The sequence below is a fragment of the Aulostomus chinensis genome, chromosome 3 (genome assembly GCF_037954235.1).
Source record: "Aulostomus chinensis isolate RoL2024-O1b breed Wild chromosome 3, RoL_Achi_v1.0, whole genome shotgun sequence".
Classification (NCBI taxonomy): domain Eukaryota; kingdom Metazoa; phylum Chordata; class Actinopteri; order Syngnathiformes; family Aulostomidae; genus Aulostomus; species Aulostomus chinensis.
Window position 1 is genome coordinate 25,714,652 of NC_141322.1, and position 24,892 is coordinate 25,739,543.

Sequence of the window (24,892 nt, forward strand, 5' to 3'; positions counted from 1 at the left end):
AAGTTCTTCTGTATTCACGGATACTGAGTTTTGGACCAGGATCAGCTTCCACTGTACTTGTGATGTCACACATCATGCTTGTTGGATCGCCTCATAAAGTGATACTTCACCCAAAAAGTGTATTTTGCCTTTCAAGTACTCACATAAGGCAGCACAGTGGTGCAGTGGTTAGCACCGTCGCCTCACAGCAAGAAGGTTCTGGATTCAAGCCCCGGCTCAGGCACAGGATCGTTCTGTATGGACTTTGCATCTCTTGGTACTCCAGCTTCCTCCCACATTCCAAAGACATGCAATTGGGGACTAGGCTAATTGGATACTCTAAATTGGCCGTAGGTGTGAGTATGAATGGTTGTCTGTCTATATATGTTGGCAACCTGTCCAGGGTGAACCCCACCTCTCGCCCATAGCCACTGGGATAGGCTCCAGCCCCCCCCCCCCCCACAGGAATAAGTGGAGGACAATGGATGGATGGAAGTACTCACATATAGATATCTTGAGCTTATCAAGGTTTAAGTCCAAATGTTAATGAGACATCAACACAAGATCAAAGGTCAAACAGAGCATTGACTGGGCGGGATCTTAGAAGTGCCCTGGAGTAAAGAGCCAGTAAGTAATATCAAGTTATAGCTCTTAATCATAGCCTTCTATCAGGCTGGACAGAGGTAATTTGATTTCTGGTGTTGACTCTTTGAATCATCAGTCTGAATCAAATGTGGAGTAATGCTTGATGTACTGCGCTGTAACCGTATCTGCATCTCATCCCTCTTTATGAGGGGAAAAGTCACAGTAAGCATAAACAGACCTCAGAGCAGCTGGAGTTTGGACAAGGAGGAGAGTCCTTGTTTTAGTGCAGCTTTCAGCACTTAATGCATCACAGTCCACCTCCCAGCTGAGAGTGCACAAGGACGGAGGCCGATTTAATTGCACAAGTATTGATTCTCTCAGCTCTTACTGTCACCAGGTAAACAAAACCTCCATCATTCATTTACTGATGCTCCTCAACAGGTCAACAAAAATAAATCCATACTGATGATGCCAAATGAGCTGATATCTGTGGGTCATACACAGATCACTTTACTGCGTTTTTTCAAAAAAAATAAATAGTTTACTCCATTATTGCAGGTACATCCAGTTTCACACAATCATCACCGGTATTCACTTGTTACTTGTTAATTAAATGATGGGGAGTTGTTGTGCAAGAGCAGAACTCAAGCACAGTTTTGTTTTTCAGAGGAAAAAATTCTTCTTGGTCAGGCAAAGGCCTGTAGGAATCAGTGGAATAGTAAAACAGTTTATATATATATATATATATATATATATATATATATATATATATATATATATATATATATATATATATATATATACACACACACACACATATACACACATACACACACACACACACACATATATAAACTGTATGTAGATATAGTAGATATAGATATAGATATAGATATATACAGTTACAGTTTTTTTTCAGAACTGCTTGTACTTGTGCATATTGTCCAGTAGATGGCGTCTCAGTTCCACCACAATGGCAGGCACTCACTATCACTATTTGAATGAACGAGGTAGAAGAATGCATTTAAGGGTTACAAACAAAATCTTCTGAAAGAAAACCTGCAAACAAAGCCTTTGTTGCTGTTTTATTGTCCTAACACATTCCTGTAATTGATAAAAGCAAATAATTCCATTTTGTTAGCCTAAAAGGAAGAATCATTTCACAGCTTTTATTACAGCTCCACTTTCCGTCTAGAATCTAGATGGAAAGACTCCTGATTAAAGACCCTGTTCTCCTTTTCACTAACAGGACAATGTTGCAGCATTTGTTGGCTTTCTTTCATGAGTGTGTGAAGGTTGTACGAGTTTGCAAGGTAGCATGGAGGAAATATTTGTCCTGGTTTAGATCTCTGGTGAGGAAGCATCGTCAGGTAGGGAAACACAAGAACACATTTTGCAATGTGACAATGCAAGAAAAAAAACAACTGATGGTTTTTATCCCTATATATATAAAAATAAACATATATACATATACATAGATGGTTGGTAACTCTTGATAATGAGATAATATCCCAGTGATAAAGGCATCAGAAAAAAATGCAGGTACAGACTTTCTTAGCTTCCACACCATTGGTACTGGAAGAGAAAGAAAGGATCTTCATCTATGGCTGTAGGGAAAAAAAATTGCACCACAGTTCTTGCTCTTTATATGAAATAGAAAATCAAGAGTATGCTAAATCTGACCCATTTCTAATGTATTTTTTCAATTTCTTCCACGTTTTTGAGAAGTCAAGTCAAAAGCATTTTTCCAGGTGATATTTTCTCATGTTCTTGTTCAGTTTTTCTTTAAACATGAAACTTGAATGTCACAGATGAATGACCACATCCTGCAAGACGTTTTCTGACCCCATCGCACATTTTGACCCGCAGAAGATAAACACATCTGTAACTGATGACATCCATTATGATCCTGTCCCATTTGGTGTCACAGCTTGCACACAACCAGACCAACCAGACCTGAATGGAGCTAAGTCATAATTACACTCAGTAGTCGCCTGTGTTTACCCTACATTATGAAAAAGAGACAGTTGTACCTTGGTTTTTATCTTTTGAAACACTGCCTGCGCTCTCAGTGTGAACACTAAATTGGGTTCTTTTTAGTAGACTTTACTCTGCAGTTACAGCTCCCCACCGGTATCCGAGAGTTGGTGAAGTTGGAAACTCCATTAGGACAGACTTCTGATGAAAACCCACTAATGGCTCCTGCAATCAGGATGGAGGTCGAGGAATGACCTGGCACTTATCGAGCACCCACGGCAGAGGGAGAATAACTGTCCCGGTGGCTGCAGACCTGTTGAATTAAGGGGGCATTAACTGCTGCTTCCCCTGCATTATTGATAGCTGGCTCCATTCCGGAGACCATTATGCCTCCTATGTTTCTTCTTGCAATTTTCTGGTAGATGTCCAACTGTCTTCAAGCACACTTTGGCAATGAAGGGGAGTGAGGGTTCAGACTGAGGGTGTGTGCTGCTCCCTGCTGGGTGATGTTATTTTAAGCTTAACCACCACAATCAATGTTGAAGCACTGAGCCCCTGCAACCGCTGCTCACCGCTGAAGGTAATCACAGGCTGACAAACAGGTGACGGTGACTGTTATGCAAGGTGCCACTTACAGTAAGGTAACATAAAAGGAGGGAGGATTCTTCTCCAAAGTGCCAAAACATGTGACGCGTAAAAGGCTGCAGACGCGTGTTTTCCCTTTCCTTTGAGGCGTGACCTCAAAGAGACGGAACCAGTGGCTTTTATTTGATTTTGTTGCCAAGTGCTCAACAAGCAGGATTACATCATGACTCACCTTAGCTGCCACCTACGATACATTTGAGTTGATCTCTCAAATAGAAGCGCGTACACTGCTGGCTTTATCTGCTCTCACTCAGCTGGAGACACCTTACCTCCAGGCTGACCTCATCCTGTCATATTATTTAATGAGCGGAGCTGTGTCACAAACTGCAGTGTCAGGGGATGACAAGATAGGTCCATACAATGCGCCAGAGATTAATGAGGTCATCTTCTGTTTCTGTTGGTGTGTGACAGCGGAGGAAGAAAGACACATGAGGAAGCTGGGGCCCATGTAATGAATGGCATCCCTAGAATCAAAGTAAACGCTTGTCTGTTCATTGGCAGTTACGAAGCTGTGTGTGGCTCTACGACAGCGCCGATCCTGGCTGCAGTCGACGTCCTGCATACTCTTCATCTTCTCTGAGCTGTTTATATCTCATGGCCCCAAATTAATCAGTCGAATAGAACAAATTATATCTCCTGGCCTCAAAATAACTAAACCGAGGGTACAAGTTATATTTCATAGTCATACATTGATTTAACTACTTTAAGGCCACAAGATATAACTAGTCCTCACTTTAATTATGTGAACAATTTAAATTGGTGGAACAAGTTATACCGCATTTTCCTCAATGTAAGTAAACTGAGGAAACAGTTGATATCATGCTGATTTTAGTCTCCCATATGGCAACAAGATATATATATTTTCTGCCACGCCTGGGCTTTCATATACAGCATGACAATGACAATGGCCTGACAGCTTTTTGTATTCTCCCCTTTGATTCAGCTTGCACACATTTTCAATGGAACAGACAGTTTTAAATTTGTGATGATAACATTCTCATCCAGGGTGTCCAGAACTAATCAAATCCAAATGCTTGCCTCCCATATCCACCGGGTATTTTAAAGTATACTATTGATTATTCCACATATCCCTGCCTTTCAGGAGGCAAGACAAAGATAAGATACTATATCGTCCCTGAGGGGAAATTTGAATTGATGCTACTGCGCAGTCATTGGCAAAGAAAAGAGACTTCTTGAGAAATGGAGAGATAATACAATTACTGGGGAAGCCTTTGTAAACTGAGCAGTAATGCTAGGAGAGAGGAAGCCGAACGTCAGAGATATACTATCGTGTCTTTAGTGAGTACTCAGCTGCACAATACATGCGTCAACTCACTTTTACTACATTCCTATTTAATTTTATACCCCATAATTGTTTGATCTAAATTGTACAAGACAGCAATCATATAGTTACATCGTAACATGGCTTTCATTTCAACCAATGAGACAAACTGGTACTATAAACAGAGGATATGGAGTGAGAGTAAAATATTGCCATGCATGTGACCTTTGCACTCCCGGGTTCAGTCATTTGGAGGCTATAATATCCTTTTATTGCATCAGTGAAGGAGGCTGTTTTGTCATTGGTTGTTCTTTTACTTCTTAGGATTACACACACACACACACACACACACACACACACACACACAGAAGGGAAGCTTGTTCACCATTCAAGAGTGGACAGATATACTGGCTGAGATGGAGAGAATCATTTCAGTTAAACTATACTCTTGCTATGTGGTCACCCGCTGCATTATCTGCTCACACTGAAAGTTCAGAGGATGAGTAATGTGCAACAATCAGAGTGGTCATTCACCAGCTCAAATACATAATCCGTAGTGTTCACGTGTGTGTAGGGAACATGGACATGTTGCTTTAAATGTGTGGGGGTGTTGGGGGGGGGCACATAAAGCTTAATTCACAAAATTTACAAAGCATTACCTTACTTGTTAACTCTTAATAAATTGACTTGTGCTGCCAGCAAACCTGGGCAGTTAAGGAATGTAGACTTTATTCCATTGAATGATATATATATATATATATATATATATATATATATATATATATATATATATATATTTATGTGTAGATATATATATATATGTATATGAATGTATTATATATTCCTTCCAGCAGTCCTGTCTGCCCCAGTCATATTCATGCAGTTCAGAATCCTTCATGAGTATCAACTGACCCCCAAAATAGGTTTAAGTACTTTCTTTAATCAGTACACATCATATAGTACAAGCACACATAGGTCTTTAAACACTAGATACTGTATATTTTCATTTTACTTTACGTCACATTGCTTCATCAGTATAGTTTTAAAGCCATTTGTTCAAGCTTCCATGTTGTGGCTTTGAGATGTTGGATATTAACCGTTTCCTGTTAGGATCAATATCCTATTATAATTATTATTTTTATTATAAATATTAAACTATAGGGGCTGCATGTCGCATGTGGAAATGGATAGTCTTCCACAGAAAATGACTAGGCTTATTTTCAGGAGGGTATAATCATCCTGTTATCGTCATCTGTAGCTCTGTGTGTGTGTGTGTGTGTGTGTGTGTGTGTGTGTGTGTGTGTGCGTGCGCGAATGTTAAGCTCTCCATACTGGCTGTACCACTGCAGCGCAAGACCACCAGCAGCCACTAGATGGGGCTGAAACACCGGCGCAGACGCTCTCAGCGAGCTCCGAACACAGCGTGATGAATCCGGCTTCTCTGATCACGTCCCTCGGACAGCTCCAATCCATTCCTCTAACTGCACGAAGACGTTGCCAAAACCCAACCGCGATCAGTATGTGGAAGGAGGATTGTAAAAAATCGCGTTATGCTTGAATCTAGAAAGTATGAGTGACGTCCCGGCGTGTTGTCCAGCTGCTGTGGAGCTGAGGCGGATGGGAACTTGTGACTCACAGCCGGTGGAGCAGCAACTTTTATAGACTTTTCGAGTGTACGGTGTGCAAGTATCCAGCAGCCCCAATTTAGATTTCTGACTCAGGGATTGTGCGTCTGGAGAGCTTTGATACCACAACGGCGTTTTGTAGGTGATGTGTTGTCGAGGGCGGCAGGAAGCGGCGAGGAAATGGCATTTGTGTGAAGAAGATGTCTCTGGGTTTTGTGGTTGACAATGGAGAATAAATGAAAGAAGGGACGTTTCCCGGGATTAATTAACAGCACAACGACAGGTAGGATGGCATGTCCTTTAAAACCACACGGTAACGGTCACACCAATTAGATCATAACTGTTTAAGTTTTACAAAACCAATGCAACTTACAGTGCAAACTTTACAGAAATCAAAATCTTAACATTTTGACGTCCAAAAATTCAAGTCTCCGCTTAAAATGTGATAAGCAAAATTGTTTCCACCATTAGTTAATAAGTTGAGACAACAGGAGTCTATTTAATGACTGAAGGTGGTGAACAGGTGTAGCTGCATGCTGTTCGACTTCACACTGTGCACCAACGTGAAGTCATCATTAAACGCCTTAGAAAATAAACTTTCCTCCTGAAAGATATGCTTGACCGTTTTGAATGCACCCCTTCTGTGTGCCAACATGCAGAAAACATCTTAAATATATTAAAGATGTCGTACAGGAGGTGATGTGATGCAGAGCATTTCTTCCAATTTAAACCTGGCAGAACTGTTGTGCATTATATTTTCCTCAGCATCTCCATCAAAAAGGTGAAAGTAACCCCTATACATAAACATGGCTCCCAACAGAGAAGTTCAATCGCGGCTCTGAAACAGGACCTGCCGCTGGATTCACAGCGTGGGCCGTGTCCTCCATCACTGTTATCCCCCGCAAACTCCAAATGGAAAAAAAAAGAAGCTGCAGCTGTAAGCAGCTTGTTTGTGACTTAAGAAAAATACAATGCCGTTATCTTGTTGGATTACGTTGAGGAGACACGAATGGAGTCCCTCGTGAAAACTGTCTCTTGTATTTGCTGACAGTTGCTCCGCGCGCACGCACACACACACACACACACACACACACACACACACTGTTATAATTGTGTGTGTGAATATTTCTTCCTTTAACCTCCCCAATCACTTCCTCTCATTACTCTCTTCATTCTCCTCCTCGTTCACCTTGTTCATTTATCTGCCCTTCATCCTCTTGACAAGTGTTGTGTGGTCAGCTGTTTTCTCCCCCCCTTCCCCTCAATTAGTGCTATCATCGCATTTCATCCTGCGGAATACAGGGATGATAATAACCTTACACTCTTGTTGCCGGGTGATACAATTCTTCTGTGATTAATTGAAGTCTCCTCAGAGATTCAGAGGAGGCGTAGATCTTCTCTTTCACAGTCACTGACAGGCAACCCATTATATTGTTTTATAGATCGCCATCAGTAGCCCTTGAAGCCGCCTGCGGCCCCACTGTTGTTCTGGAGGGTTTTATTGTACTGTGTTATTTGGAATTGCTGACTGGCAGAACAAAGGGCACCCTGGGATGACTGGAGACGGCATCCCTGTGACAGTTCTACTATTTTTGATAGTAACAGTGAAAGGAAATTTTTAAGCTCTGCAATGGTTGTTGTGAGAAAATGTTGTGGAGTTAAAGGCGTGGAATATGGTTTTGGCATTCTGCCATATCGCAGCCGGGCATGCTTATTTTTTGCCATGGTGGCCAGGGTCCAGGCTGGGGCCAGGAAACCACAAATTAAGGCCACTCTCTCAGTGACTTACTGGAGAGACGCTAAGCAATGAAGGACTGTGATTGGATGATGTCAGTGATGATGTAACATGTAGTCACAGGAAGAATTTAAATTTGAGTGCTTGTATAGCTGTCATAAACTGTTACATCATTTGGGTGTCAGATATCAAAAAGATTAAAGTGAGATCAAAATGAGAATTTAAAAACTCCAAACTATTAGATCTGAGTTAGAGATCAAAGTAAGAGCCCTTAACATCAAAGTGAGAACACTTGCATGGTTGCAAGTCAATGTAAAAAAAAACCTAAACATCAAAGATAGAGTGCTGAGATCAAAGTTTGACTAGTTGAGGTTTTCGTGACTTACACATCTCGCAGCTCCTCAAATTTTAATGAACTTGGAATAAACTGCCATCAGCCAGCTACTCGTCTTTGTCCAGTTGAAGACACCAGGACACAATGACAGCATGGGGCTTTCATTAAAGACATTTCAACCTTGATGTTGTGTTATCACGATGACAGCTGTGAAGACAACTTGGAGCTTTTTGTTCTAGCATAACTAGATGTCATAACCCTTGTGAATTAAATTTGGTGCCAAGGTCTTTTTGGGCTTGTCAGACCAGAGGCAAGATGGCTGCCTTGGTCGCACCAAAACACTCTACAGCTCTGTAAAATAATCCTACCTTCATTCAGAGGGAAGACAGATTAGCTGGCAAGTTCAGTTGTGTGTGTGTGTGTGTGTGTGTGTGTGTTTAAAAGCAGTCATCATACAGATATTGCTACAAAGAGAACCTGCAGAAGGTAGACTGAGGCTTGGAGAAAACACTTGATATGCATGAGCCACCAGGTGATTTCTAGAGGAAGAGAACACCGTGGATAAGAGGCTTGTCTCTAGTTTTAAGGAGCCACCCCAGGCAGTATTTGTGTTCTCCGCCAGCTTCCTGCTCACTCTGTCAGATCAATAGGGCATAATATAAGAGTTTGGCTTGTGTTTGCAGGCATGAGACAAAACAATACATGCACTTTATGTAGGAGCCCTGTGGTGGATGTAAGGTTAAGATTTCCTATTGAGACTGTAGTGCTTCCATGGACATGTCAAACATGTCTGCTTGTGCAGGAAACATATACATGGCAGCACACTGTCTTGTCTCAGCGAACACAGCATTGCAGCACCTCGATTTAACCTAAAATATCCTGGGTATTGCATCATCATTTCAGAAACTCTGTATTCACCACCACCCCTGCAGATTTGGCTTAGCGGAACAATAAAAAGTCAGCCATCTATCTACAAGATTACACCCGATTTCAGCACCCCAAGATTCACTGCTCAGTGGTGTTCATGGGCTAATGTATTTAGAAGGCAGTTTGTTCCACCTCTCAAAGCGCCAGCTCGAGCTGCTGGGGTGAATCCATCGGGTGTTTAAAGGGAATTTCAAAGCCCCACCGTAGCGAACAAAATTCAGCATTGTGACACTCCCCCATGTACAGAGGAAGAGGAGGACGTGGGAAGAGCACATCCCATGTTTTATAGATGCCATTTAAAGGAGCATGCCCAAGATGGGCTGGCTGCAATGAACTGTAACCACCAACAAAACACCAAGACAATAAACAAACAAATTGGTTTCCTGGAAGCCAGCAGTGTCCCGCTCACTCACCCGGGCTGATCCTTGCTGATGTGGCAAGCTGTTTTGCTTCAAAGATTGGGCTGAGAAGCACAATTCCATCTCTTATTTATTTATGCTAATTTGCTTCACGCATGTTTGTTTGTCGGGGTGTGTTTGAGTGAGAAAGTTTGTGCAGCTGAAAGTGTTTTGAAAATCAATGTTTTATTTAGTATATATTGTGTTGTTACGTGCATGGATGTTAAGGCTTCTGTCTCGTCTAACGCTCTGTTAATGCTCAGTGTGAGTGAGCGTGTGATGTAATTTATATCAATTCTCTCTATTGCGAGCTCAGGGTATGTGACTGGAGCACCGAGAAACAATAGTTTTAACTTCTCATTTTTCCTGTAGACAATGTTAGGTGGCTCACTACTGAGGCATACAGCTCAGACAGAGTTGAAATTCCATTTATGAACTGTACAAAATGCATTTGAACATATCTGATTACAGGCCACAAGCCTGTATACACCAGCTAAAGATTTGAAGTTAATCTCAACTTCCGTGGCGTATTTTGATAAGAAACATCCAGTTACAGAGTTTAAAATTCTGTTACTGCAGCCGCTATCATAAGGCAGAAGTTCGATTACACTGTTGAGAAAGCATCTGGAGCTTAAATGAATCCACTCTCTGAATCGGAGACAATAGTGGATGGAGTCATTACTTATGGTGTTGCGCTTTGCTCACAAAAAGAACAACAGCATTTTGAACACTATCAAAACTGCACCGATCTGTGTGTGTTCTAGTGGTCTATTCTTCATTATGGTGGCAGTGGAATTCAGACCCGTTTACATTTGAACAAATACTCAGATACCTGAAATTCTTTGCAAGTAGCCAGTGGCTCTGAGTGATGAACAAAAATGTAACATTACGAGAGGTGTATTGATATTAGAGTTGCTGGGATTCTTATCACCAGTATTGGAAAAGCAGTTTCACATCGGTGAGTATGTCCACACACTGATCCGATACTGCGTGATTTATTAGCCCTGAAAAGTGACCCTTCTACTTCTCAGTTATCTCTGAATAAAGCTTGATTTATTGATGTATTTTTTGGTTTATTAATGTGGGTACAATGTGAGAAAGAAACTTTAAGTTACAGGTTTATTGAATGTAGAGTTTTGTAGCTAAGGCTAATGTGCACACCTTGTCCCTGGTTGACTTCTTACTTTAAAACAAATCATCATATACTTCTGTATTGAGCGGACAGACCCCGTGCACCTTTGCGCTAACAATTACCTGAATGATCCGCCTCGTATCAGCATGTTTACTCCCTTGCATTTCAGCACCATCTGCTCCTCTGATCTGTGCTCTTTTCATATTGATGTTGTTCAACGTTTATCACCTCAAACTCTAAAACTATTTGCACCATTTCAGCCACCATTGTTTGAAGTACCCAAAGAAATCCGACACTGGGGCATCAAAGCTCTGCCACTAGCGTTGGCGGTATAATTGCAGCCAGATGTTCAGGCACACCAGGGCAAAAGAAGAAATGCTTACCCACGGTTTTCTGTAGGTGTATAAAGTATAATACAAGCTTAATTGTATATGCAGGAAGTCAGTTCTTCACTGGTCTAAAACGGCAGCTGAAACCTCCAAAAGAAATTCTGCTGTGCTTCTACTGGCAACCGCTGGTATGGAGTTTTTCCGGTTGGCGCATCAGATGCTGTGGACAGTGAGCACAATGAAGTTTGAGCAGAGAGGAGCCTCAACACAGCTCAGGAATCCACTCTTCCATGGAGGTGGTTTTCAGCTTTGTGGTGGAATCAGGCTTTTCTAGCGCCATCCTTTTTCTCTCCCTCTCACTGTTCCCTTTCCTTGAGGTAGTCGGTATTTGGCAGCTTTCACTCTCAATATTGTGCCTTTGCGCTAAATTCTCATCAACTTCTTCTCCAGCACAGCAGCGAGGAACTCAATCTTCCGAGCTCCTAACTGCGAGCCCAGTGAAAACGTTAGGGAATTGCAGATTTTGAGAAGCCTCCTTCTAAACCCACGTTCCTCGGGGAGTACGGGACCTCTCTTTTTTTTTTTCCCCAGCAGATTTTTTTTCCCCACTCCAACTTATTCTCTTGTTTTGCCCGAGGGTTCTTTGCAATATGTGTGTGTGCGCGTGTGTGTTTTTTCTTACCTCTCCTACTCTTTTCTGGCATTGTGGTTGTCAGGCTCCACCCCATGCCTGTAATCATTAGTCCACAATTTGGGTAGAAAATTGCAATTACAAGGTTTAAAGATGAGCCTGTAATTTTCTGCACTTGTTATTTCTTTGTTGGAGAAGCAGAAGAATGGAAATCCTGTTATGATTATAATTAAAGGAATCAGTCTCAATACAGCTGGGAATTAGGGCCAAAGTTCTCCGTTTCACTCACCCTTCACTTACTGCCGGCTAATTTCTAATTTCCCCTCTGGTTTGTTGACTTGGATGTGACTGTTCGTCTTTCTGGCCTCCTGCCCCTCATCACACAAACAATGGAGGGTAGAGTTGAGATTTTCCATCACGAAATTCCAGCAATGGCAAAGCAGAGGCCTAGTCTGGATATAATGTAGAAGATGGGGATAAGGAACAGAAAACTTGTACCATCCATCTCTGCACCATGATAAAATTAGCTCAAGGGCAGCTGCAGTTCACGCTTCTCTTTCATCCTTTTAAACACGCCTCCTCTGTCAGTCAGTTATGCGCACTATAAATATATACACAAATGTCACTTTTTAAAATGGTTTTGCAGTTTAACTGATGAAGCACAGTTCTTATGTGTGAGATTAAATATAGTTTTACCTTGCAGCGTCTTTGATGGGGGGGGGGGGGGGGGGGGCACAAGTGGGCTCGTTACCAGTCTTCAGGATGCTGCTTCATCCAAGACGAGCAATAAACATCTTTTGGAAAGTGTTCACCAGGAGTCCGGATCACGAAGCAAATTGAACATATCCAGGAAATCCGAGTGAACTGGCTCGACAAAATCAAACAACTGCAGTTGTAGATGAGCTGTGTCACATATGGAGGGATTTAATCAACTAGAGCTGAACAAACTAATGCAATATCCAAATCACAGGTGGTGTGTCAAATTCCATTCTGAATGAGGTATTGCAGCGCTGCATGGATGTCTCGGCCTGCAAACGGTATTCAATAGACTACAAAATGCATCTGCGGTACTGATCCCTGCAAAAATCACACTGTGTTACACAGCATTCAGATATTTGAGAAGTGAACTTCTTCCAGCCAAGGGAAGTACAACAAATTTGGTTTTGAACAAACATGTGACACACTTGAAATGACTGACTGAGGACATCAAGGAATACAAAAGATCAGAAGTTAGTCCAAAGCTAATAATCAACAGTTCCATCAAAGCCATTAATACCGGTTTAGAAGGCAGTCATTTGTCACGTGCAATAATAACATAGATGACTAAACATTTGTCTGTGCCAGTTTAATTCCACAATAATACCCAACAACTGTTAAATTTGCATTGCTCTGAGCCTTTAAAATTTTCCAGCAACTCTTGTTGTGTTTGACTTTTCTATGTTTTTCCAAAAAAACAAAACAAAACCCAAACAAACCCCAAGTTTTCCTTATGCTAATCCACACCTTTAAAAACAGGCACTCCGTTTAATGAGGACTACCATGTGAGTGTGAGTCAGGCCTGACAGTTAAAAGCTGAAGATATCTGAAGTCATCCTGTCATCAGATCTCTGCCTTCCCTTTGGATGTAGACTGACAGGATAAGCTGCTCTTCAGCTCAGGATGTCCACAGATCAAGATTGAGGGGTTTAAATTATGAATCTGATGGACTAGAACAGAGATTTCATCTAATAGGCTGTTAACAGCCTCCTATATCAGCCAGCGCTCGACTGCTATATAGCTACAGCATGCAAGGCTGGAAGATGCTCAGATAACACCAGATAGTTTATGGACCGACAAATAACACAAAAGGTAGGTGGATTTTTTATTTTTATTTTTTTTGCTGATCACATGGACGAATAGTAATCTTCGGCTGAGCGTACAGACTTGCTTACAATGCACATTTACCAGGAAACAACTGAAAGTTTCATTTCGTAGTTTGGGAAACTCATTAAACGTATGTTGTCGCACCTTGCAAAATCGGATTTTTTTTCTTTTTTTTTTAAACGTAGCACAGATCTTTTCTTTGATTTCACTGGCTCAAGCCTGGGTAGTTCCGCATGATTTCCTCTTCATCATTATCAGTCCTTCCTCTCGTGGCACCTAATGTCTTTGTACATCACATAGAGGCTATTTCTGGTTCTGCAGCACATTTCTGCTGTTGAGGTTGTCCTTCTCCCCCCAAACTAGCATCAGTTTTCAGATACAGATACAAAGTGGGAATTATAAGCCTTGGGATGGAAAACAATTTAGTTCTCTCTACCTCTGTATTCTCTTTGTCTTGCTTCCCTCTTCCCTTCAAACACACAATCACATGTGTACATGTCCCTCATCACAGCGTGAGGTGTGACTAATTTCTCTTGGGCTTTGGACCTTGGCGTGAGGGATGGTGAGAAGGAGAAAATGAAAGAGAAAGGAGAAACAGTGGTGCAGCTCCGAAGAAGCAAGCAGCCCACGTTGGAGGAGCTTTGCACCGCCTCTCCTCTCCTCTTTATTGTCGTCTGTTCCATCTCAGAACCAGTTTGAGCCCAGAGCACCCAGCGTGCATGTCAGCTCTGTCTCACAGCATCATTTTGATCATTGTTTACTCCCCAGTTTCAGGTACTGGAGACAAATCACAAGCAATCTGTGTGAAGGAATTGAAATCCAAGTGTGCTGTTTTTGCATCCAATTTGAGCTGGTTTAGCTGGATTCTGTCGAGTGGAACAGCTTTGTAGTGGGGCTTTGTTAACTGTGTGTCTTCCTGGAATCTGTCTGCTACCAATATTAGCTGTTGCAATGTCACACACTGTTTCTACAGTCAATTCCTTATTCATTTTATAACCTTTAACTGAAACTGGAACATGCAGCTTGGTTATTATGCATTTATAATACAGCAGTTAATTGAGAAAAATCATTGATCTAAAAGAAATGGAGTGATTTGAACTGGGGATTCATCACCAGATGAGATATTCAGTGTTTTATTAAAACCCAATCAATTATTGGATTTTCGGCTATATTAACAACTAATTTTGTCTGATAATGGTCATTTACTGACATTTTAGACACACTGAAAAAAACTTTTAAAAAACGGTGTATTTTGAAAAGTCTAATTTTTCTCCCTCAACATTTGGAAAAGCCCATAAATGCTACATTTATTGTGCTTTCCTCACCAGGATGATGAGCAAAGCAGAGGATTTGATTGACGATGAGTCCTCATACTAATATTGATCCATCAGATGTATTGGTTTGGTAGGACATAAATCAATCTATGATAACTTTTTGTTTGTAGACCACAATGCAGTAACAGAGGCCAAACCTCCACCAGGAAGGCTCCTTCTTGACGCCATCCATCCACCCATCCATCACTTTTAGACTTTGATAACCTTGCAAACGCTTGGTGTGATGCGTCAGATGGTTCGTTTCACAGAAGTTGCCCATAGAAATGTTTTAAGAAATACTTGGCAGGAGGTTGGATGGAACTTCCACCACTCAGATCAACAAAATGATTTAGACGCCAAAGCCAGTTGGTGGCAGAACGAAGAAGTTTGCTGTTCTTTGCTTTCCAGCTCTGATATAACAATGATGCTGTCGCATTAGGAGCCGCCATTGTTGCTTTAAACCAACAGTCTTGCCGTCATTCCACCTAAACCTTACTTGCTTCTCCTTAGACAGGACGTTGATCGGACACAACTAATGAAAAACCTGACAAGATGGCATCCTGAGTGACCTTGTGAAATATGTTTCCTTGCCAGGTAATCAGACGGCCTCCCCTGGTATATCATAGTTTACAGCATTCATTTGTTAGTTTTACCTGAAGCCTCAACAGCCTCACTGCTATCGAATGGGTGTGAACGCTGCTTTTAAACTCTCCCACTTCTCTCACCTCTCTGCTGTTGTCAGGATGCTGACTTCAGACTTCATGCTCCTGCCTCCCTCTATTGGCAGGGTCTGAGTCTCAGTGTCCAGTTTTGCATTCATGGGTATTGATTTCATAACCACAAAATCATTCTCATGTGGAGTAATTTTATAAGTTTGAAATTCCCAACTGAAGTTTTTGCCTCAGTGAAGACACTCCGACAATAATGTCACGCGTCAGTCCCTGCTGGTCTGTGCATGTGGAAGGAGGCTCATTTTAGTGCTTAATTACTGATTTCGTATGTGTTTGAGCAAAATATGCCAAAGAGTTTCCTAGTGCAGACACACAAACTCTCCCTCCTTGCTAGACGTGCTTACTTGCTCCACCAGTGGCATGACTTGGCAGATTTTACCACTGACACTAAACACCTTTCTGCACGGTGATTAAAGACATAATTTTCTGCCATTCTCATCCTCAGAACACCTCTTCCCTTGGCTCTCATTCATTTAAAAAATCTCAATTATTCATGTCCCCCAGCCTTGTGTGGCTCCGCCCTGTCCTCCTGTGGTGCATAGCGTGTCTGGATGGACACATTTCCAGGCTGCTCATTAATTGATGCCTCAGTTGTTGCCAGAGGTCTAATGCACTCTCACTCTCTGCTTGCTTTCATGCCAGTCCAGCAAGCTGTCTTTTCCCTTTCTCACACAGAGGGTGTGAGGGGGCTTCACAGACTGCATGATGTCACTGTGCTAAAAAGGTTCAAAGGGTGTCTTCACCCCATCGGCCTGCTAAGCGGGAAGAGTGTGTTAGACAAGAGGTTAGATCGGAAGAAAAACAGTTCATGGCCGGACTGCAGGAGTCGAGACTGTTGTAAATGACAATATACATCTCTCTCTTTTCTTTCCAGTCCGGCTATCTCTTCCGTCCTCTTTGTTTCTTAGCTGCTGGCCCTGCATTCTCCCTCTTTTAGCTCAGAGCGTGGGTGGCGGATACCTCATCTCTTGCCTAATTTAAAGAGCAATCTGTAGCACTTGGGAGATATATTGAACATTCACCACAGAGAACACAACATGAAGGGTAAAATAGGTTGAAAAGTGGAGTGATTAAGAACTCCAAAGTAATTCAGAAAGACTTCTCTTATCATTAAAGCGGGAAGATGACAGGAGGAGAATGCTGTGGGCAAAGAGGAGTTTGTGATCTGCTTAATCAGCTCAACTTATCATTTTCAAAAATTTGCAGAAAACTCTTGACAGGCCACACAGTTCATATTTCTACAGGCTAAACGGGGGGACTTTTGACACATTAGCTCTTAAATTGATATATGTGTTGGAGTTTTCGCCTTTCAGTTACTCAATATAAGTGTCTTGAGCTTTCAAAGACCCCCCCCCCCGCCTCATTTCTCTGTGACTATCCACTAAATAAGAAAAAAGTCAGAAGCACAAAACAAACAACAAAAAAAAGTGTATCTTCAGCATTTTCGGCCTTCTCATGGGTACTGACCCCCCCTCAGGCTGAAAGCCACATATCATATACTCATTAAAAGTTTTTGCATGACATTACAAGGCCAATGTAGTAGCCTTGCTTCTACAATGTCTCGACCTTTCCAAAAGCTGATTTCATGCAACAGTTTTCTGTTTTGAAAGCCAACGCTTCAACTTGATGACACGCTGTCTGGACTGAGGAGTACTTTTTCTCCTGACATACAAAGCCTGCAGAAAAGCATCTCTCATGTATGTCTGGGAGCCAGCCTGACCACTGTATAAGTAATGTGCAAAAAAAACAAACAAAATCCATTCAGGGAAAACAGAGGCAATATTTTGGCTCCCACATTTGCCGACAAAGTATCAGAAAAAACAGAATTACCTGTGGTGTCTGGAGACAGCGCAGGTAATTTTAACTCCTGCATACCTCTGCAAAACAGATTTTTTTTTAAATGTACTTAAACTTGTACTGATATTTTGCAATGTGCCCTGTTGGAACATAGATTCAGAAAAACATATTTGAGTCGGGGAGAACTTTTGAAGTCAGACTGCAGTTCTGTTGCCTACAGAGTCAGTGCTCTGTAAGGGGTCTTTTGGGTATATGAATCATGCACACTATATCTGTGTATATGCCCATCGAGTTCTTTTAGAGTCAGACAAGGCCATAGTGTGGGAAATAAATCCAGTTTCCTTTCTTTTGTATAAGCCCATAATTGCTGTAATTTAACTCCAAAATCAGAAGCAGTTCCATTGGTCTAATGGATGAATTCTTTTTGATTTCATAACAAAAGAACACAAGGGAAAATATTAAAAATCATACATGGGATTCATGTAACAACAACAATAACAACAACAACCACCACCACCAAGTCTGATCTCATGTTGACGTATGACAAGTACAAGAATTACAAGTTTGGATTGCATTTCCCGATTAAGAAGTTGTCAAGAGCACTCTTACATTTTTGATGTTATAACTGACGGAACAAAGAGTACAGAAGCGTTGGTGAGTGGGGCACATTTGAAATTGCTTTTATGCACAACTTCATGCATGAGGCATTCACCATGCAAAGAAATGTTAAGCGCTTACAGCAGAATTATGGACACTCAGTTTAGGTTTCTGAGAGAGAGAAAAAAAAATATCCTGATGTTGCAAAGCTCACAGTCATTTAAATTCTAGCCACTCTTTGCACGTACGCTTTGATCATTGTGATCAATAGTTCTGATTTATGAGTTCAACTCTCTACCACAAAATCATTCTCATGAATATCTTTTATGATTCAAAACGAGTTCCTGATTGATTTAATCTTTCATTTCTGTCATTAACTGTGTGCGTTCTGGCATTTACTCCCTAATCAGATCTCAGAACTTCATTAGGTTCACAGGTCTGTCATGCATATCATTTCAGGCTCTTATTTTCCCGTCAAATGAGGTATGCAAAAATCAGCTGTGAGCCATCAGCCACAGAGGCCAAATATACTCTCTTTATCTGAAGATGCACAAATGGGATCTGTGTGTAATCATTTTGGAACAAGTCAAACGTCATAATCCTCTTGATAATTAAAAAGGGCACTTTCCCCTATTATCTGTAAGTGAGGTCTGTAGGAAGTGACAGAGAGAGGCAGAGGGTGAAAGAGAGGGAGTTGATAGCTTGACAGTTGTGGAGCCTCGATCGAATTAATGATGTAAGACTTGACGGACAGTGATTCTCTATTAAGATATGGCATATGTTGCCCCGGAGGCCCCTTTGGCACCACTGGGACTATTGAGTTGGACATGGACTTGGACATTTGCATTACATTGAGTTGTGTGAAGGCATTTCCCCTCATTGTGCTGGAGTGAAGCCACAGATAGAGCACAGCTCTTCTGAAGAGCATGTTCTGTGACACGATTCTGACTGAACATCATCCGGACCACTGTGAAGAAAAGAATAACTCTCCTCTGAAAGGAAATATTGAATAGACTGTTTTTATGTAGCAATTTTCAAATTTAAATTGAGACATTTATGCTGCAGTGTTAACAGAGGCTGCTGTGGATGATATCATCATGCTAACACATGCACCGTGTGACGAAAGCCTCTGGAGTGGTTCTGTTGCTCAAGGACACTCACGCCTCTGGAGGAGTCAGGAATCAAGCGAGGAAACATCTGATTACTCTACGACCTGTTCTACCTCCTGAGCCAAAGCTGCCCCATAAGAAAATGAAACGGTTCTGGCTCACTGCTAATGAACTGTGATATGTTATCGAAGCTGTCTCTTCCATCTGTTTGTGGAATTAAAAAAAAAAAAAAGAAAAGTGACTCCAGTGAAGGTTCTTTAAGTCTCAACCTTGCTCGCACAAGTGGTTCTGTATGTAAAACACGTCTCTGAACAAAAGACAATCTGACCATCAAGTCTATCGTGGATGAATAAAGGTTAAACGGCGTCCTTCCTTTCATCCTCTTACACAGCACATCCCCGTCCAGCACTCTGGCATCCAGTAGTCTCTTTTAAAACACTTCTCTTTTTAGAAACACATCATGCAACTTTTTTTTCCCCTTGCTCAAAGTCTACATAATCTTATCGTTCCTGCGGTTGGATGATTGTGAAGAGTTTGACACGTTCATCTGTAGGATGGGTGGAAGTGTACTCCTGTAATATATACATTTTAATTAACAATGGTTTTTTTTGGATAAATATGATAATAAACATACAATGCATGTGTAAAAGAACTGAAAACGTGCTATTTATGATGTAGTTGTAGGTGTCAGTGGTGATAAGCAGCTACATGGCATCACTTTACTTGCGAGTAGACATTTTAATTCAACACCTCAGTAATATAAAGTGAAAGAATTAGTTTATCCTTGTTATGTTCTTATCTAAAGTAGCTTCAGTGATGCAAGTTTGTTATTTTCAGAATGAATACAAGTTTAAATAAGACACGGAAGTTCTAAATGAAAGAATAGTCAAATGTTCTGAATTACAATAAGTAATTTCTCAACTGAATTATTTGTCAAATGGCAGGAGTACTCACATTATGTTGCTTTAGAAGCTAATGCACCTTATACGATTCTTTTTTTTCTTTTCTTTTTTTTACAACCTCTGTAACACAGAGGGAATGATTGTACTTCCTGCATTGCCGGTCGTATTTTCAATGAAAACTGGCCCCTTGGGTGTCTGAAGATGGCAACTTCCCACAGCCACAAAATGCCAGAGAAGCCACTGGACTCTAAAGAAGACAAATGTGAAGCCGCTAGATTTGGGGTCAAAGTAGAACGAATGACCAAAAGAAAACTCAAACTTGCAACACAGAGAGCCCGCTGAAGGTGTCGACTCGCCGGTATCTCACACGCAACTGAGCAGGGAAAACCAGCCTCCCTTTTTAGCCTCGCTGATTGCCACAGTTGAGGTCTGATTGTCGGCAGCTTAGGGGATCTCTGCTGATCAGGGAGCTATTGACTACACCTGCAAATACCCGCGACCGTGCTGTTGCTGCTTTTGCATTTGACTGTAACACCTTAACACGTGTGACACAATTGGTAGTAGAGAATACTGTTTTCATGTTTTCTGTCTTCTCTTTTCTAATTGTCATCTTTACGCTGCATATTTTCAGGCCAAGTATCTCATCTCCAACAATGCTGTTTCCGAGAATATTTTTGATGTTCATGCATGTGTTCAAGCAGCGTGTTGAATATTTAAATAAATGCATTGCGTGTGCGTGTGTGTTTCTGTGCGTGTGTCCTGTGAAGGTGTGGAGCAGACTCTGAGCTCAGACACACCTATTCATCACTCAGGAGCAGGGAGTTCATTAAAATAGCCCATGCTGCCTCCTGTGTAGCTGCTGAACCAGAGCCAGACTCCTGCCAAACACACCGGGTCAAAAGTGATCTCACAACACATGGAAGTAGTCCAGCCATGCCAAATCTAAAATCTCTTAGTTGTAGTCCTTGTAATTTTCTCGACTAAAAATGCTGTTGCTAATGAGACAATTGGGCAATGCATCAAACCTTTAAACTTTAAATATGAGGAAAGCAAAAGTCCTTTGCTGCATGCGAGCTGACAATGTTACAGTTCCAACGCCTCAGTGCCCAGTGCAACCAAAACCTGAGCATTTAAAAAAATGAATTAGTGCAGCAAATGTGGTCAAGATCCCTAAATTAGCACAAAATGCTAGGTTACTTTTAGCTTAAATCAAGTTTCAGCCAGGGCTGAAATTGTAATTGGCATCACAGTGTCCTATAAAATTCAAATTGCAGGAAGGTGCAATGTTTGATGCTGGCTAATTGTGTGTGAAACATTTAAATAAGATGTTGTGATGCGGTCCTGCCCACACATCTTTGTCTGATATGGATCTCGAGGCCATCATTCACATTCCCTGTAATAGCAAAATTCATATCATAGAATTATTCAAAATGATTGCTGAAAGATTTTCGGCCATGTTTCGACATCATTTGGAAGCAAACCTGACCTTTGATATTCTTGGAGGAAAAGGCACAAAAGACAAAATGTGCTGCTGTCAGGCACAAGAGGCTAGTTTGGAATTTTCAGAACAGAAGTGGGTGTTATACCGACAGCCATGGAAGTCTGTACAAGATGTGGCCAGTGTTTTGCATCAGTATCAGATGTATTTGAATGAGGAGAGTAGCTGGGATAGTGGATGGGTCCCACAAACACCAGACTTAGCCATGAGCCATGGCTTTATCCTTTAGTTTGGTTGCAAAGTAGCGGAGGTATATATTTTTACATGTGTGTAAATGTATATGTGTGTGTGTGTGTGTGTGTGTGTGTGTGTGTGTGTGTGTGTGTGTGTGTGTGTGTGTGATATATTCTGGGACATGGAACAACAAACAAAAGTGGTCTAAACATTGCTGTAGGAGGTGTTTTCTTTGCAGATACCTGTTGTTTTCACCCCATATACCCATATAGCAACTGTATCTCTTTGTTAACTGACTGAGGAGGCATCTCAGAGCTGCGCCGCAGCTTTGTTTTTGTTGGCACTACATGTAAAACATGGTTAAGTAAATTTCCAGCCTCACTATAAGTTGCTGGGAACATGTCCTATGTCTTTCACCATCACTCAGTGGATTTACACACACAGTTGCAGTTGACTTATAGTTGTAGCTGGATTTGTTCATTTAATTGGTCTATCTTACTTGTGCCGGTAAATACGAGCCTCTTTACAACTGCTTCCACTCAGACTTCCTTCTCATTCACCTTTTTTGTCACATGCCAAACAACTTAACCTGCAGCAAGTTGTGAAATTCCGAGCGTAAATGCAACAAGTATCAAATAAAAATGGAAAAAAAAAAAACTCCTAAAGCTGAGACTGTGTAAAGTTTATCTCCTCTCTGGTCCAGGAAAATGTCATGTTTTCAAGGTAGTTTGGCACAGTGATGATGCCTCCTTTGAGCTACGTACTGTATGATGTAAAGTTCATAGGAAGGTTCCCACGCTAGTCCTACTTAAAGGCGTGTTTTCAGTCAGACAAATGTCGTGTTTACGTGCAAAGATGCTGACTGTCCAGCACAGGATAAGGTCCCCCTGCCATGGAACTGCTTCAACAACAATCAAAAGCAGAGAACGTGAACTCTGGTAAACTTAAACTACTAGCATATATCAGGCAACACTGGCTAAAAACATTGAGTGAAATTACACAGGGAGGCCTGCAATAAAGGTCAAAAACAAAAAGAACTCATTGAACCACAAGAGGCTACAGGTGAAATAAAGGAAAAAGCTATAGAACATGAGGGAGAGGAGTCACAGGTGAAATAGTAGCTACGACATCTGCCACATGGGTGTAAAGCTGCAAAATAGAACCAGAAATAACTTCTGAATTCATTGCAAAAAGTTAACGCCCAGAGAGGACTCTGACAGATGGCCTGTAAAATAAAATTACAGTTTGTCACAAAAATGCCTGGAATGCAGTGCGCAAGGCTGAGGTTTCAAAATAATATCGTCTGTTCACGGAAATACTTAAGAACAAATTGTAAACTAGATTAAACTTCAACCAGTTAACACAAACTTCTAAATTCAGCAAAAAAAAGTTTATTCATTCCTGCATGCGGACCTGCATTGAAAGTCAAAGTCATTCTGATTCTTATTGAGTCGCCGCTTTAATTCCAGTGTTGTAAACAAAAGTCAAGAATAGATAAAAGAAATAGTTTCATTCTTTTAGGCGTGAACTGAATATTCACAACATAAATAACATTTATTATTTACTAGAATTTAGTTTACATAAAGATAAAAATGCCCAGACGTGTAGATTAAATCTTTAATACTAAAGACCGATCTAGAGCAGTTAATTAAACTAACTGCTAGTTGTTTTGAGAGACTATTTAAGTGTTCTGGGGACAAACACATGCATCTTTATTACCAGCTGCAACAGCGTGTGGCTGCTATTGTTTTCACCTTGTGTGTGTGTGTGTGTGTGTGTGTGTGTCATTATTATAAAATGTGGTCGTGGAGACACCTACTGTGGCGGGAACTACCATAGAGGCCGTTTGGAGTACTTTGGCGGGTGTTTAAATGTCCGTCTGTGGACAGATTCTGCCGCCGCAGCCGACTCGCAACTGTGATACACTCATGAAATTTTGTGGTTGGGATAAAATGAAGGATCCCATTGCAAGATGCTCCCTAGTTTGCTGTGTGTTTTATTAGTCAAGGACATCACTGTCAACACACTGCACAAGTATCCAAAGGTAATTTAAACCATCAAAACAAACAAGTGTAGCAGGGCTTCAAAGCATTTCTAGAAGAAAGGAAGGCTCCAGGAAATACCAAAATACTGGCGAGAGTCACACAGTTGCTTTATAATAAGAAGTAAATCCAGTCAGTACATGAGAGTGAATGTCAAACTCCATTTATTGAACCAAAGGCGAACTGAGGCTGGACTTAACGTGCCGCAGCTGTAGTTACACTGGCGCAGCAACAGTACAGACATCTAACACTGCTCAGTCTGTCAGGTCGACATTGTGATGTCCTCATTGTTTGGTCAGATTGGATGTCCAACCTGCCTTTTTGCTAATTAGCTCCGCTGCACTTTGCCTCGTCATGGTTTTGATTTCTAAAGTGAAGCCACACTTTTGATGGTATGCTGTGGCCCATCTGCTGCTCCACCATGCGCGCTAGCTCAAATCTCTGGCTGTTTTAACTAAAACCTATTAGTAATGCACTATAATTCACATATAACCCACAAAATCTTAGCGACATGTAAGTAATCATGTAGACAAATCCAAGGCCATAGTTTTATATCCTTGTTTGCAATGATAAAAGAGCTTCTACATTTACAAACCAGGAGGTTTCACAGGAATAAAATTGTTTTATGGATATGTGGAATTTCGAGGTTATTTTTTTTGTATTTTCTCTTTTTGTTATGATTCAGTGTGACATTTTCTCTACTGTGTGTTGATAGTATTTACAGGATATATGGGGATATTTTTATATATCGTGTGTTATAGTATTTATTGTGTATATGTTCTGCCAGTGCAGTATTCAGGTGTTCTTTTGTGTTTTTTACGGTTGGCAGATGGTGGTGCACCGGAGCAGATGTGGCATTTAAATGGACTTCTTTTCTGGAAGCAGGTGGCTGAGTGTGATAGATCATAGATGTCATCGCTGGCTCGGCTTTGTTCTGTATTAGCACTACCAGAACGAGTTCCTGTCTTTGGTGCTTCAGTCCTGCAAGCACGCATGTACATGGACATCTAGACATGCACACGCAAACATGGCCATATACAGGCACAGCAATCTGATTCAGAATCAGTCATGTGTGAACACACACACACACACACACACACACACACACACACACACACACGCACGCACACACACGGACACATGCACGCACACACACCTGCAGGGAAGAGCAGAAAAGACCAGCAATGATAAAGGAGCATTTTCAGTCCTGAAATCCCACAGCAGCACAGTGTCAGACCTTCCCTCCTCTCTAATGACCTGTAAAAGTCCACCAGCACAAAGAGCCAC

The 24,892-nt window shown here is 41.4% G+C and overlaps 1 protein-coding gene across 1 annotated transcript in view; it reads left to right on the plus strand.

Moving 5' to 3' along the window:
- The first annotated feature begins 5,886 nt into the window (after window positions 1-5,886).
- Window positions 5,887-24,892, plus strand: part of tafa3a (TAFA chemokine like family member 3a) — a 92,009-nt gene continuing 73,003 nt past the window's right edge. The window contains exon 1 of the mRNA XM_086200844.1: window positions 5,887-6,376. The gene's annotated coding sequence lies outside the window, so the exon portion shown is untranslated. The remainder of the gene's footprint in view (window positions 6,377-24,892) is intronic.